At 35.1% G+C, this 15,912-nt stretch overlaps 1 long non-coding RNA gene across 1 annotated transcript in view; it reads right to left on the reverse strand.

The window, feature by feature from the left end:
* Positions 1–15,912, reverse strand: part of LOC136033553 (uncharacterized) — a 41,315-nt gene that overhangs the window by 10,598 nt on the left and 14,805 nt on the right. Inside the window, exon 2 of the long non-coding RNA XR_010618940.1 lies at positions 1,267–1,474. This is a non-coding gene — a long non-coding RNA (uncharacterized LOC136033553). The remainder of the gene's footprint in view (positions 1–1,266; positions 1,475–15,912) is intronic.

Below are 15,912 nucleotides of genomic sequence, written 5' to 3' on the forward strand. Positions count from 1 at the left end.
AGTCTATAGGTGAATAGTTTCACGTATAAACTATGTGAAACCCAAATTTCAGAATTCTTCGTTTTCAAATGTCGTTCTGAGAAAGAAGTAATAAACCTGCGGCACAAAATCAATTATTCTAAAAAAAAATGCCCATAACTAAGTGGATTTTTTTGCTCATGGATGTGGACTGTTTTGTCCATACAATTAGTCTTTCTGTAGAATTTTTTATACTTATAAATAGCCTCATTAGAACAATTTTTTCTTTTAATTTCGTATTTAAAACTAACTACATATTTTCTACTTCTTCTTTCAGGTCACCATCATTCTCAATCACAAACTAGAATTTGTGGTAATTTATATTTTTGGACGAACATCATTAATTTTCTCACTTCTCTCTTCTGTATCTTCTGTAAACCCCTCATCGTATCTTTTTCTATAGGAAAATATAATTAAAATAGAAAATAGATATATACGTGAAATGATGTGCAGCCTCTGATTAAAAAGACATGTAATATAAATTTGTATCTCTCCATGAATCAAATTTAGTTTGGTTTAACTGCTGACATTAGACAGTTAATTTTAAAAATCACTGTAATTCAAGAAGTGTTTGTCATTTTTACTGGCTTAAAATTTCGCGCAAAAAAAACAATCGTGTTAATATTCCCAGACTTCTGACTATGAGGCCATTTAATGCATCTAAGGATAGTTTAAAAAAATATAATTTTTGTCTTTTCTTGGTAAATGCCACTTCTTTACTACGGAAGTACAGCAGAGTTATCTCTCTTTTTCTCTTTGGTTTTACTTAACAATGGACTGTTTCTTTATGATTACATGTCTCATTTCTGTAAGAGTAACTGTGCTTCTACTTTGTGTTGGCACAGTGGAATGATCATCTGCTTAGCAATACAAGACTAGAGGTTAAACTATCACTGCCACAAGGACAAGATTGATCGATAGGTTTTGTTACTTGTCCCTGTAAATAAAATAAAAAAAAATCAACTGAAACGTTGACACAACGCCCTATGTACCACAAATGACTCTGAAGGATCTTGATCCTATCCTTTTAATTGTTTTTCTAGAAATAGCAATGAGAAGAGATGAAACGTTCCGTTATTTAATGTTTCAAGTCCACAAATTTTAAAGTACCCTCTATCTTTCTGGCAATGGTGTCCCAAGATCAGCCATGTGATAGTCAAGCAAAACACTGCTACTGGATATCGATCTATCAATTATGACAAAATTGTAATGTATAATGTAAACAAAAAAAAAAAAAAAATAGCATACCTGGTACCGGCAGGCAAGCGGGAGACACAGAGCGAGTAAACTGCACAGGTTCGTTGAGTCGCAACAAAGCTATGTCGTTATTGAAAGTTTTCTTACAAACTGAGGGTGTTTTATTAATCCAGATAACGTTCGAATAATTGCTTCTGTTGCTTCTTCATTGGTGAGATCATGACCTCCCAACAGAACTTGGAGTTGTCTTGGGTCTACGCTGGAAAACAGGAAGATAAACAACCACATAATTAAGAGCCAGTTCACATAGAGGGATGGCTGTAGCTTTTACCTTAAGTAGACTTGCATATCCGTCATTTTCTTTCTTAAAGACATTTATATGACCGTTGGCTCAATAATAAACTCTAAGGATGTGTTTACCAATAAATTCTTTGAGCGCAAAACTTAACCTGAGAAAACTCAGGCAATGCAGAATTCAACCCAAACTCAACCCACGCAATCTTCACCCGAACTCAAACCAGCAAAACCTAGCCCACGAAAAATTTTACCAAGTCAAACTCACCTCTAATGTAGGTATGTAGGGACACTTTTGAAGATGTTGGAAGATGAGGCGGCACTAATGACGCTGGTGATGTCGTCAGGTGAGTTTACTGTGAGGAACCATGACTTAGAAGACCGCCATAATGGCAATGATAATGACATGACGATGATGCATGCATGCAAAATACCCCTCGGTGTTACTTTTATCATAATCTTCAATAATTTCCGAACTGATGCTATGGTTTAGGTCACCATGAGTTCTGAGTTCTTTATTTAACATTAAAATCCATAAACAAAAAATTACTTCAAGACAATCTCCCCCATAAGGCTCCATGGCCGGGAAAGAACAGGGGAGAAAAAAAATACCAACAACAAAAAAAATATAAACAAAAACCAAAAAACAAAATTGAGTCGCCCACCTTAATAATCTCCAAAAAATGACAAGCTAGGCAGGGGGTAGCACATGATTTCACCAACTCAATTAAATATCCAACTCAATCCAGAGACATCAACTCCAAGGGAAACCGGAATAAAAAATAAAGAGACAAAAAAACAGAAACAAAAAACAACAAACAAACAAAATTATTTACTAGCTAGAAGATCTCTAACGTAATTTTTGAACATACCAAACGAGTGGCAGTTCCGTACGAACTCTGGGAGCGTGTTCCAGATCCTGTTGCAAGCTGTCAGAGGGTTGAAGTCAGACCTCACTGACGGTGTGTGAAGAACCAGTAAATTGTTGGAAGTGCAGAGATGATAAGTCGATTGATCAGAAACAAAAGATATATTATTACATAGGACAGCAGGAAGATGGCCGTGCAACTGTAAAAAAACGAAAGAAGAACAAGAAAGAAAATAGAGAGATTTCAAATCAAGCAAGGGTTTAAGTGAAAAACGGTTAGTTTCCTGAATAAGAGTCCTTGCTTTATCATAAGGTTTTGAAAGTGGCTTCAGAGACGAGGGAAAAGTTGACATCCAAATAACAGAACAATATGAAACATAAGACTGAACTAGGCTGCAGAACAAGAGTCTAACAATCGACCCTGGAAATATATATTTGAGCTTTCTAAGGATTCCGAGACTCCTGGACACTTTCATTTTAATCAGGTCAATATGATGCTTGAACGAAAGATTTTCTTCAAGCAAGATGCCAAGGAATCGAACGTAACGATCCTTAGGTCTACTTAGAGAACCTCTTGATACATTTATTTCATTTAAATCAGGGAAAGCCTTTGAGACTCTGGAGAAAATGAGAAAACATGACTTTTCGACATTTAAGGCAAGATAATTTACATCAAACCACTCGATAACTCTTTCAAAAAGGGCTATCATCCTTGAACGAAGATCAGACTCAGTTCTACCAGTTGTGCAAAGAGTACTGTCATCAGCAAAAGCGATAAGTGTATCCGGTAAGGACAAACTCTTGTTACAGCTAGTGACGGATACTGGTTGACAAAGACGACAGCAAATGGTAGGTTTTAAATTTTTAACCGCATTAATAAGGTCATTGACGCAGATTAAAAAGAGTATCGGCCCAATGACAGATCCTTGTGGAACACCAGACTCTATTCCAGAAGGATTAGAAAAGTACGGATGAACCGAGATGACTCGACCACATAAATATGATAGAAACCATGAATAAGCATTCCCTCTTATACCAATATGGGACATTTTCAGAAGAAGAATCTTGTGTGTTAATGAGTCAAACGCTTTTCGAACATCAAGAAAAAGAGCAGCAGGTATCAAACCAGAGTCAAGAGCAGAATTTAAATAATTCAAAAGAGTTGCACATGCATGCTCAGTTGAATGTTTCGCCCTAAAACCAAACTGAAAATCATGAAAAAAGTGTTTAGAATTAAGAAAATCAAGAAGTCGAGAAAGCATAGCTTTTTCAAAAAATTTACTAAACACTGATAAAAGAGATATGGGACGATAATTTGCAGGATCATTCCTTGATCCACCTTTAAAAAGGATGATAACACAAGCACACTTTAGAGCACTTGGGAAGACACCATTTTCAAAAGAAAGATTGACAAAAGAAAGTCTCGTGAGGGCACACACAATGACAGGAAGAATGAACTTGACAACCTTAGTCGGAATACGGTCTGAGCCAGAGGATGAACAACCCCTCAAACAATTGACAATTCTGGCTATTTCAGCTTCAGAGACAGGTTCCAATGCCATTGATTTAGGACAAGGTGGTCCTATATAAGACCTAAAATCAGGTAGAGAAGAAGAAGGACTTACAGAAGAGGCTGTAGTTTTGCCGATATTAGCAAAATAGGAAGTAAACGCATCTTGAACTTTTAGCTCACCCTCTACATTTTTCCCGTCAATCACAACACTTGAAGGGACAGAAGGAGGCAGAAAAGATGGCCTGATAACAGAATTGATTACTTGCCATGTCTTCCTAATGTCTTTACTGCATAAAGAGAATTTTCTATGATAAGATAACGATTTAGCCCTTCGGCAAAGCGAATTGTAAACTCTTCTATAAGCTTTGAAAAGTTCATCCGAGAATCACGCGAAAATGGCTTAGAGCATCTGTAAGCCTTCCAAAGATAATTTTTCTTCCTCCAACTTTTAAGGAGTCCAGGGGTCATCCAAGGTTTCAAAGGGGTTGTTCTTTTCGATGCTAGATTCGACTGGGGTGCATTACATGTATCAAAGATAACTTCTTTCAAAGAATCATAAAACGAATTAAACAAAGAATCTATGTCAGATCCATTTTCAGAAATACTCCACGAACGACCTGCCAACCATGACCTAAGAATATGCAAGCCCTGATCATTAAATTTTAAAGAGGAAAAACCAGCTTCTTGGCTCCTCCTTGGCAACGAATCGGAAAAATCATACATGGAAAAAACAGGAAAATGGTCTGAGATATCACTCATCAATATAGAATTTCGCACCAACGTCAAAGATGAAAAAATATTCTCAAGCAAAGAAGCGGTAGTGTTAGTTATGCGAGTTGGAATGCATGCAGAAGGCAGTGTTCCACAAGCGAGCATTGTCGAAAGAAAATCCAAGGACGAGGATGACCTCCGGTCAAACAAATTAAGGTTGAAGTTGCCCATAATTACAAGTTCACATGAATGAAGTTGGATTATTTCCAAGACCTCATCAAGAATCTGAAGGAAAGAGGGAACAGACCCACTAGGAGACTGGTATATATTACCAACAATCAAAGCTTTAGCTTGGGTTTTAATCTCAATAAATATGGATTCAAAAATTCCTTCTTCATTTCTTGACAAGTCATGTCTAACAGAGTACAGAAGACATTCCGAAACATAAACAGCAAGGCCACCTTTAGCCATCCTACTTCGATTCAAATATTCCATCTTATACCCAGGGAGATGCAATAGAGATTCGCTTTTTGAATCAAGGAAAGTCTCACAAAGACCAATGAAGTCAGGGTGGCCACTACGCACTATTTTTTTCAACTCATCAAACAAAGAGCAAAGACCCTGAACATTAAGCTGAAGTATAGAGAATATACCATCTCGTTTGGATACTCGATCTAAATCAGATACGTATTTACTACTAACTGAAAAATGGGGATTTGATTGTGATTTGTTAGACTGACCTACTGAATTATTTATCAAACTAAGAACATCAATTGGGTTATTTTGAAGATGAAATAGTCGCTCACCCAAGGAGATGTCCCCCAAACTAGAGTCAGACAAATTTAAAAAAAAAAACGTACAAATTATGATCCATCATGAACTGCCATAATGGTTTTAATTGGCGTTATCAATATATTATTGTTGTTGTCATAATCAGTATGGCCACTAACATCATTGTCGTTCTCTTTCACATCGTTGACATTGTCTTTGGAATCATTACAATCCTTTAAACAAGTAAACAATATCTTTATTAAGCCTCGTAAACCAATATGTGCTACAACTTTCCATTACTACCTACATCAATATGTCCTGAATGAATTGTCTGTAAAACCTATTTTAGTTAGAATCTTGTGTGAATTTCGCGTAGGTCAAGTTTTATGCAGGCAAAGCTTTGAGGAGGGTTGTGTGTTCTGAGTAGAGTTTTCTAAGCAGTAAAGGTATAATTTAACGGCAACTCATTTAAAATTTCTCTTAAAACCGCTTAAGTGTACGAAGCTGTATTTAAGCTTTACATAAGATGTATCTTAGTGTTTTATTCGTATTAATTTATGGAAAAAATTATTTAAAAGAAGTTTTTGAAAGAGAAGTAAAGCACCGTGTTAAAAAAATTGAAGACAAACAAAAATTAAGCCTTATGATAAATACATTGAAGTGATTAGTGCTATGTACGAGAATAACGCTGTTGCGGTTAAGGTATTAAATGAAGTTAAAAGCTGGTTCCGTGTTAAATCAGGAGTTAGACAGAATTGTGTTCTATTTCCCTTTATATGGATCATTTGTATGGAATTTGTCTTACGAAGCACAGGAAAGGCAATGGGAGACATGGAATCAAATGTGGAGGAAAAACTCTCTTGGACTTAAATTATGTTGATGATTTAACCATCCTAGATGAAAGTTTGAACAAAATGAATGAACTTTTAGAGGTTAGAGCTTAATAACAATATTAGAGCTTAATAACGATATTAATTCCAAGAAATCTTAGTGATTCAAAACCAAAGATCTTATTTAATAGTTTTTTTTTCAGCGTTATAATTATAAAAAATTAAAATATGTTCAGTTTCCAATAAGTTGTAAATGACGAAGTAGACTTTAAAAGGCTTAGGGTTAGTAATGAGTGTTTACAGTAATGAGTGTATAACGAGTGTTTATAGTGCTTTCCTTACAAGGGTATCCGGGGTTTCCCAAGAGCTTGGGTCAAGAATCTTTCATGTGACAAGCAGAAGATCAGAAACAGCTTTCGGATCGAGTTTATTGCGGAGTAGGGTCTTTGTCATTTTTTACTCGGAAAACTGACGCTCTGTTCCAGCACTGGAAAAGGGTAGACATGTAATCGTCAGCATAAAATTTAGCAAAAATTTAAAGGAACGATTTTCAGCTCCATCTTTTGAATTGGCAAAATAATTCAAAAAAATAATTACAGACTGATTAAAATATAAATATGACTCAATATATATATATATATATATATATATATATATATATATATATATATATATATATATATATATATATATATATATATATATATAAAGGTGAACGCCTTCACTCTTTTTTTCAAACAGTTCGGGGTAACGAACAGTAGTAAGGAGTGACCCGGTTCAATAGCAACCGAAACTCTAAAAACTGGAATTTTGATACCAATAGTTACATCAAAAGAATTGCATTTTAATGCTGATCTAAAAAATATGTAAGTTTCATCAAGTTTAGTCTTATCTATCAAAAGTTACTGAGAAAATTTGCCTTATTTTAGAAAATAGGAGGGAAATCCCCTAAAAGTCCTACAATCTTAACGAAAATGACACCATCAGATTCAGCCTATCAGAAAACCCTACTGTAGAAGTTTCAAGCTCCTATCTACAAAAATGTGGAATTTTGTATTTTTTGCCAGAAGACAGATCACGGATGCGTTCCCCAGGGGTGATCGTATCGACTCAGTGGTCCTAGAATGTCGCGAGAGGGCTCTTTTTAACGGAAATTAAAAGTTCTAGTGCCCTTTTTAAGTGAGGAAAAAAATTGGAGGGCACCTAGGCCCCGTCTCACGGTCATTTTTTCCCCAAAGTCACCGGATCAAAATTCTGAGATAGCCATTTTATTCACAACAGTCAAAAAACCTATTAACTATGTCTTTGGGGCCGACTTACTCACCCAGAGTCCCCATGGGAGGGGCTGCAAGTTACAAACTTCGACCGTGTTTACATATAGTAATGGTTATTGGGAACTGTACATATGTTTTCATAGATATTTTTGGTTTGGGGGGGAGAAGTTGAAAGAGGGTTACGTGGGAGGATCTTTCCATGGTGGAATTTGTTATGGGGGAAAAGAATTTCAGTGAAAGGGGCCTAGGATTTTCTAGTATTATTAAAAAAATAATGAAAAATAAACATGAAAAGTTTTTTTTCAACTGAAAGTAAGGAGCAGCATTAAAACTTAAAACAAACAGAAATTATTACGCATATGATGGGTTCACCTCCTCGTAATACCTCGCTTTTTACGCTAAGTATTTTTAGTAATTTCAGCCATTTATTCTATGGTCTTTGTGATTCAGGGGCCATTCTTAAGGAATCGGGACAAAATTTAAGCCTTAGAGCAAAGAGCGAGGTATTGACGAAGGGGTGAATCCCCTCATACAAGTATTAAAAACATACGAATATAGAAGTTCGCTACGTAAGTCACTTTGTAAGTTACATATATTCTTAAATATATGTAAGTCAATTCGTAAGTTACATAACTATGAGAAAGCCATTCAGCCAAAAAAAATCAATATACAATTTTAGTTTTAATTATTTATGTTCAGAGAGTCAAAATCAAAACGTGCATTAATTCAAAAACGTTCAAAAATTAAACTAAAAAAACAATTTTTTTGAACTGAAAGTAAGGAGCGACACTAAAACTTAAAACAAACAGAAATTATTCCAAATAGTAAAGGGGTTGTCCCCTCCTCAACACCTTGCTCTTTACGCTAAAGTTTCTTTTATGGTTTTAAAAAGTAGAGTTGGGAAAAAGAGTCCAACATAACCTAACCAAATACCAACTAAATATTTATCAAAATATAGCTACAATGTAGTTTTGACTGAACCAAAGCCATTTGTATCTGTATACAAACAGCAATAAACAGGTCATTGTCTGATTTCATAGATCCAAAGTCTCGAGTGTGTGCTGGCTAACAGATAAGTACCAAAAATAAATCATAGAGGAAATGGCTTCTTTTAGTATATACTTATATCTACTTTTTTTATTAATTATTCTTTCTAGCTTCAGCTTTCTCCATATAATTTCAGTATGACTGTCGACTGAACAAGATTCAAATTCAACTGATGCATTTTGGTGACTATTAATAAGATAGTGCAAAGTCTATTTGCTTTGCTCTTTATGCTAAAGTTTTTTTTTATGGTTTTAAAAAGTAGAGTTTTGACAAAGAGTCAAACAACCTAACCCAATACCAACTAAATATTTATCAAAATATAGCTACAAATGTAGTTTTGACTGAATCGAAGCTAATTGTATCTGTATACAAACAGCAATAAACAGGTCATTGTTTGATTTTATATATCCAGTCTCGAGTGTGTGCTGGCTAACAGATAAGTACCAAAAACAAATCATAGAGGAAATGGCTTCTTTTAGTATATAGTTATGTCTTTTTATTAATTATTCTTTCTAGCTTCAGCTTTCTCCATATCCATAAAATTTCAGTATGACTGTCGACTGAACAAGAATCAGATTCAACTGATGCATTTTGGTGACTATTAATAAGATAGTGCAAAGTCTATTTGCTTTCTCAGTATTCTCATATCATTGCAAATGATAATCTCACGAAAGGAAATGTTATTCTAATCTACTATGCGAGTAAGCAAAGTGGGTATTTTCTCATACTAATAAGTGAGTGCTAAAACTAAGTGACCACAATGTGAAAGAATGTTGATACTCATGTTAGTGTAATTAAACTGGGAACAGCGGAATTTTTCCACAGTAAAAAAAAAATAGATTACTCAGAAAATGTACAACTTGTTCATTATTCAAAAGTAAAATACATATTTAAAAATGTAACAAAATGTACCGTTTTTAGGATCGTAACGTAAATTGTAGCGCTTTACTTAAAACGTACCAAAATGGTACAAATGTAACCTTGGTGGCAATTCTGTTTGTGACTCTGACGTCAGCGTTTATTGATGGGGTATGGAAAAGACATCATTCTGACAACCTGAATGCATATAATGTTTTTGGATGGAGTTCGAAATTCCACAAATGTTCAGACTTAATATACTACCCGTTCTTTAAATATTTTCCATACACCCTTTGACAACCTGCATGCATATAGTGTCTTTTGGTTTATTTAATATTCCCCTCAGAACTTTTGCAGACTGTTTTGATAGGAAGAATGCACATAGTATCTTTTGCTTTAATTCAACACACACACACACCCTTCGAAATTTGCTGAATGTTGCTGCTTAATACCATTAGCCTTTCTTTAGATATTGCAAATATAGCCTTTTGACAGCCAGGCTGAACATACTATCTTTTGAATAAGCTTAGCATCTCCCTCGACATTCTCTGAAACCTTTCAACTTAATACCCTTCACTGTTCATGAGATATTGTGGATATGTCGTTTTCACAGCTTGACTGCAACTAGTGTCTTAGATGCAATACACCTTTTACGCCCTGACATACACTTTTAAAACCTGGATGCACATACTGTTTTTAATTTGCTACAGTGTTCCCCTCAACGTCATAAGTTATATATTTAAGTTCACCCATCTATTACTGATGGCCACCTCTAATAGTCCTAAATAATACATTTAAGTTCAACCATCTATTACTGATGGTCACCTCTAATAGTCATAAATAATATGCTTTAGTTCAACCATCTATTACTGGTGGCCACCTAGAACAGGTATAAATTATATACTTAAGTTCACCCATCTATTACTAGTGACCACCTCTATTAGTCATAAATAATATACTTAAGTTCACCCATCTATTACTGGTGGCCACCTCTAATAGGCATAAATAATGTACTTAAGTTCATCCATCTATTACTAGTGACCACCTCTATTAGTCATAAATAATATACTTAAGTTCATCAATCTATTACTGGTGGCCACATCTAACAGGTATAAATTATATACTTAAGTTCACCCATCTATTACTGGTGGCCACCTCTAATACGTATAAATTATGTACTTAAGTTCACCCATCTATTACTGGTGACCACCTCTAATAGGCATAAACAATATACTTAAGTTCACCCATCAATTACTGATGGCCACCTCTAATAGTCATAAATAATATACTTAAGTTCACCCATCTACTACTGGTGGCCACATCTGATAGGTATAAATAATATATTTAAGTTCACCCATCTATTACTGGTGGCCACCTCTAATAGGTATAAATAATATACTCAAGTTTGCCCATCTATTCCTTGTGGTCACCTCTAATAGGTATAAATAATATACTTAAGTTCACCCATCTATAACAGGTGACCACCTCTAATAGGCATAAATAATATGCTTAAGTTGGCCATATTAGCTTTTATAAATTCAATATTTAGTTGCCCTGATAAGTTTTATTATCTTGCAGGAGGAGAAGCTGCCGTTTCTAAGGAATGAGGATAAAAATTTAAAGAGCATTTTGAGTGCATTGCCACTAAAAAACATTTTTGGATTTCATATAAAGCTTGCCAGTTGGCTTCTGAATGACATCTATGTGTCTTCATTAGTGTTGACATAAAAAAAAATCACCAGAACAATCAAGTGTTTCACTTTTCTGCTGTGTCACTTTCTAGACTATAAATTCATCAAGGGGCGCTATTCCTCAAGTGGGAATAGAGTTGACTGCAAGGTCCCCAGTTTTGCTGGTACCCCCTAAAGGGCCTGAACAGCTGTTTACAGAGGCTGTTGTCCATAGATCTGGATCTTAAGTCCTGCTCCAGTTATCTGCCCATAGAAGATTCTCCCACAATGGTTTTCTGCATCACCATACAATTTAACTCATTACTGGAAAAAGATGTGTAACTCACAGGACATGTGCACATACCAGTGGACCCTGCTGAGATGAGCCTTCTTCCTCATCCATCTATTTATGACCGGCAGAAGGTACCCCTATTCTGGACCCCACGGATAAGATCCCCCTTTTTCTATGCCTCCTATGGAGGCACCTTACCTATCTATAGGGTATTCCCCTATGGGGAACCTATTCCCCTGGGAACATGCTGAGTGGCCTGAGGGTGGCCCCTACTGAGCATTAATCTCATAAATCTACTATGATAAGCCTAAATCTTAATAATGGTTTTAAAATGTTATATTGTGACCATGAAAATAATGTAAACAAGAATCCTTTGACAGAGAAAAATAAACCGTTTACTTATTTATTTTTATAATTATTTTCAATAATAATGCTAAAAAGGATGCTCCTCAACAAAAATAATTCCAAAAAAGGGCATTTTCAAAACTAGTGGGAAGGGAAGAGGTCAAAACTCTGAGAGGACACATGATTTCAAACATTTTATCAAACATGGTTTCAAAGATTTCACCAAATACAATTTTAAACCAACAAAAAAAGAAAGAAACTGTAGTGAATGATATTTTTTAGGATAAGATACCTAATCACTGTATGATGAGAAATGCTTGCTTTATAGAATTGTCTCCGGTGCCTGTTGTATAATCATTTAAAGGCTAAATTCTAGAATAGTGACTCTCCAGAGGGAGACATGCAGCGTGTGTAGCTCTGTTGGCCTCAGTCAGGTTGGTGCAGCAGTGAGTTGTTAGTAGTAGTGGTAGTAGTAATTCACTTCAATCTCACTATTTTTGAATTTTCTGAAAGGGCCTTATTCCTAAGACTATCATAACCTATTAAGTTTCACCATAGGTGGCACTAGATATGCTTTCAGATCCCATCATTATGTGGATTAAAGCCATTTTTCCCTTGTGGCAATTCACCGTAGATTTTTGAGAAAAATTAAAGCAAAAGGACGCGCAAACATATGCAAAATGGTTAGATATATGAAATATAGTAGATAAACAAAAAAAAGGAAAACTCTCATAAAATGATATTTAATAATCAGAAAAACTATCTTGGGACAAACAAGTATTCTTATTTGGAAAAATAAGGCATAAAACCTGGAAAACCTCCTTTAATTCACACCAATCTTACTATTTTAGAATCTTTTTGAAGGGGCCATATTCCTGCAACTACTGCCATCTATTTAGACCCATCGCCTTTTGCCTTAAATTTTGAGAAAAATTGAAATACAAAGTGCATCCAAGGATATGCACGACATTGTGGTGATAAAAGAGAGTAATTAAAAAAAAAATCAAAAAATACAAAATGACAAAAAAGGGATTAGAATTTTTTTTTTTCAGCCTTTATATTAGGGGAGTTTTCTTGTTGGGGAGGATAAGGCTTGATACCTTGTTTTCCAATTTATCTAATCAAAGATGGTAATGGTTTCCAATTACCATCTAATTGAAGAGTCAGCAATAGGTCTAGACATTGATGTTCTCATGCATTTGGTTAAATTATGTAACAAATATTCCATGCACTTCCAGTTTCAAGATTCATATTACAAACAGGTAAAGGGCCTTCCTATGGGAGCACCTCTATCAGGCCTACTTGCAAATATTTTTGTTATTTTTAAAGTGTAATTTTTATATTTTGTTTATGTTTTTGGTGTAACTTAAAGTTTAAAGAAATGATTACAGTTTTTAACACATTGAAGCTTCTAAAACCAGTATTTATAGCACATACCTCAGCATTCCCACTGAGGGGGGGGGGCTTCCCTTCTCCCTTAATAGATCAAAAGTATGCAATAAGGTCAAAATTTAGTATTATTCAAAAAAGATTTAATGCTTTGCTGGAAAAAGACATTTTTCTAACTCTTGTCACTTCATCTGCAGAAGTTTTGCAACATTGTTAAAGGGAATATCTGACTTGCTTTTTAGTTTGATATAAATGAATAACATGTTATGTATGGTTTTACAACAACAAAAGAGAGAATAATACTTTAACAGAATCTTGGCAGCAGTAATGTTAAAAGACAAAAAAAAAGTTTAAACTAGCTTTTGAGCGCAGCATTCATCACTGCTGATATCATAAATACTATCAAAACATTTTGGTTGGCTAGTGAATTTATTCTTGTCAGATTTCTAGGTTTGAAAAATTATTTGTCACTAAGACCGGATTCTGTTCAAGTTTTCCTGTGCTGTACTTAAACAAAATCACTTTGGCTACTAGGCCTACTATTAACTCAGTAAAAATGACTGGCAGGCACTGCCAGCAAGAAGCAAAGTAGAACATTAGCTTTTGAATTAAGTGTGATGCTGGGTGTATTTGCTAAAAGAAAAAAAAAACAGACTGGCCCTAGATAGGGTAAACCCACCTGTTGTCGGTCACAGACTAAATCCCGGGCAGAATCTTTGATTGGATTGCAACATGCCCAATACTCGGTCTCTGAGCACCCAATACTCGGTCTCTCAAGTCAGAGACTTGCTATTTCTGAGTCACTTCCGAAAAACCTGTTTAGATATTCTTTGCTGAGATTTATGACTCAGGCTCTTTGTCTGGTTATTAGACATTTTAATGTCTTGAAATTTGTTATTTTAAATTCGATTTTCAGAGAGAAAATAGTGGATCCAGGATTTTCTTTGGGGGAGGGCATAATAGGTTGCTTAGATAAACTTGCAAACAAAAAAATGCCCGCAAAATAAAGGGAACCTCAACAATTATGCGTTGTAGGGTAGAGGAAATATTCTAAAGTATTAAAGAGTTTGGCCTTTATTTTAATGTTTTAAGATGAACAGAGGAGGTGATATGTTGTATAATGCGGAGCTTTGATTAGATGAAAATAGGCAGTAAAGTGGCCATCATTTCTCACAAAAACTTAAATTAATAAATTTTGCGCTTCTCGTGCATTTATTTTCTATTATACAAATTCGCTAAAAAACTACTAGGCTGTGTTGTAAAAGCCATCCCTCTTTGCAAAACAAGCAAACCCAAAAAACCAAAACAGACTACCAAAAAAGTAATGATAGGCCTATCAATTTCTTTGCCTTAGTGCCATAGCAAGACAGACTCAAAAACAAATTTTTGACAGTAAAAAGAAGTTATGATTTTAATTTCTCCTCCTTGTTACTACAAAATGAAGATCTTCGCCTTGCAGTTGGCTTTTGTAGTAATACGGACAGATTCCGTTGATAAACCTAAATTTAATTAAATAATTTTTGGCGGTATGCGACATTAGTAAAACTTAACAAAGACTGCACAAAGTGACTAAAATCTTCTTTCAAACTGGTTTACAAAAAAAAACAGTCTTAATATTGAAAAATTTATGAAAAACTCAACTATTAAAAATCAATTACAAAGAAAAATCACTTTCGTCCAGGCCCAAACCAGAGCAAGCTGTCCCAACCAAAAATACAACATCATGTCATGGGGGGGGGGTGCTCCCGTGCCCTCCTTGGATCCGCCCCTTTTCTGAATGAAAGATTTAGCTGTCATTTGAAGACTAGGCTGCTTTGAGGTGAAGACGCTCACATGAGTGAATTTCAAATGCTTAAAACAAATTTAATCAAACAGTTTATGGTAACAAATTGTAGTAAGGAGCGACCCGGCTCAATAATAACCGAAACTCTTAAAAACGGAATTTTATATAGGAGTAGTTACAACGAAATAATCGAATTTTAATGCTGATTTTAAATATATAAGTTTCATCAAATTTAGTTATACCCATCAAAAGTTACGAGACTGAGAAAATTTGCCTTATTTTAGAAAATAGGGGAAAACACCCCTTAAGAGTGATACAATCTTAACGAAAATCACACCATCAGATTCAACGTATCAGAGAACCCTAGAGTAGAAGTTTCAAGCTACTATCTACAAAAATGTTGAATTTCGTTTTTTTTTTGCCGTATTTTTTCCAGGGGTGATCGTATCGACCCAGTGGTCCGAGAATGTCGCCAGAGGACTCATTCTGACGGAAATTAAAAGTTCTAGGGCCTTTTTTAAGTGACCAAAAAAATGGAGAGCACCTAGGCCTCCTCCCACGCTCATTTTTTTCCTAAATTCACCGCATCAAAATTCTGAGATAGCCATTTTATCCAACTTAGTCGAAAAACCTAATAACTATGTCTTTGAGGACGACTTACTCCCCCATAGTCCCCGTGGGAGGGACTGTAAGTTACAAACTTTGACCAGTGTTTACATGTAGTAATGGTTTTTGGGAAGTGTATTGATGCTTTCAGGTGAATTTTTTGGTTGGGGGAGGTTGAGCGATTGTGGGGAAAAGTTTCCATGGGGGAAGAGAATTTCCATGAAGGGGGCGCAGAATTTTCCAGCATTTAAAAAATATGAAAAACTTTTCAACTGAAAGTAATGAGGAGCATTAAAACTTAAAACGAACAGAAATTATTACGCATATGAGGGGTTCACTTCCTTCTAATACCTCGCTCTTTACGCTAAAGTATTTTTAGTATTTTCAACTATTTATTCTACGGTCTTTGTGATTCAGGGGCCATTCTTAAGGAATTGGGACACAAT

The sequence above is a fragment of the Artemia franciscana genome, chromosome 12 (genome assembly GCF_032884065.1).
Source record: "Artemia franciscana chromosome 12, ASM3288406v1, whole genome shotgun sequence".
Classification (NCBI taxonomy): domain Eukaryota; kingdom Metazoa; phylum Arthropoda; class Branchiopoda; order Anostraca; family Artemiidae; genus Artemia; species Artemia franciscana.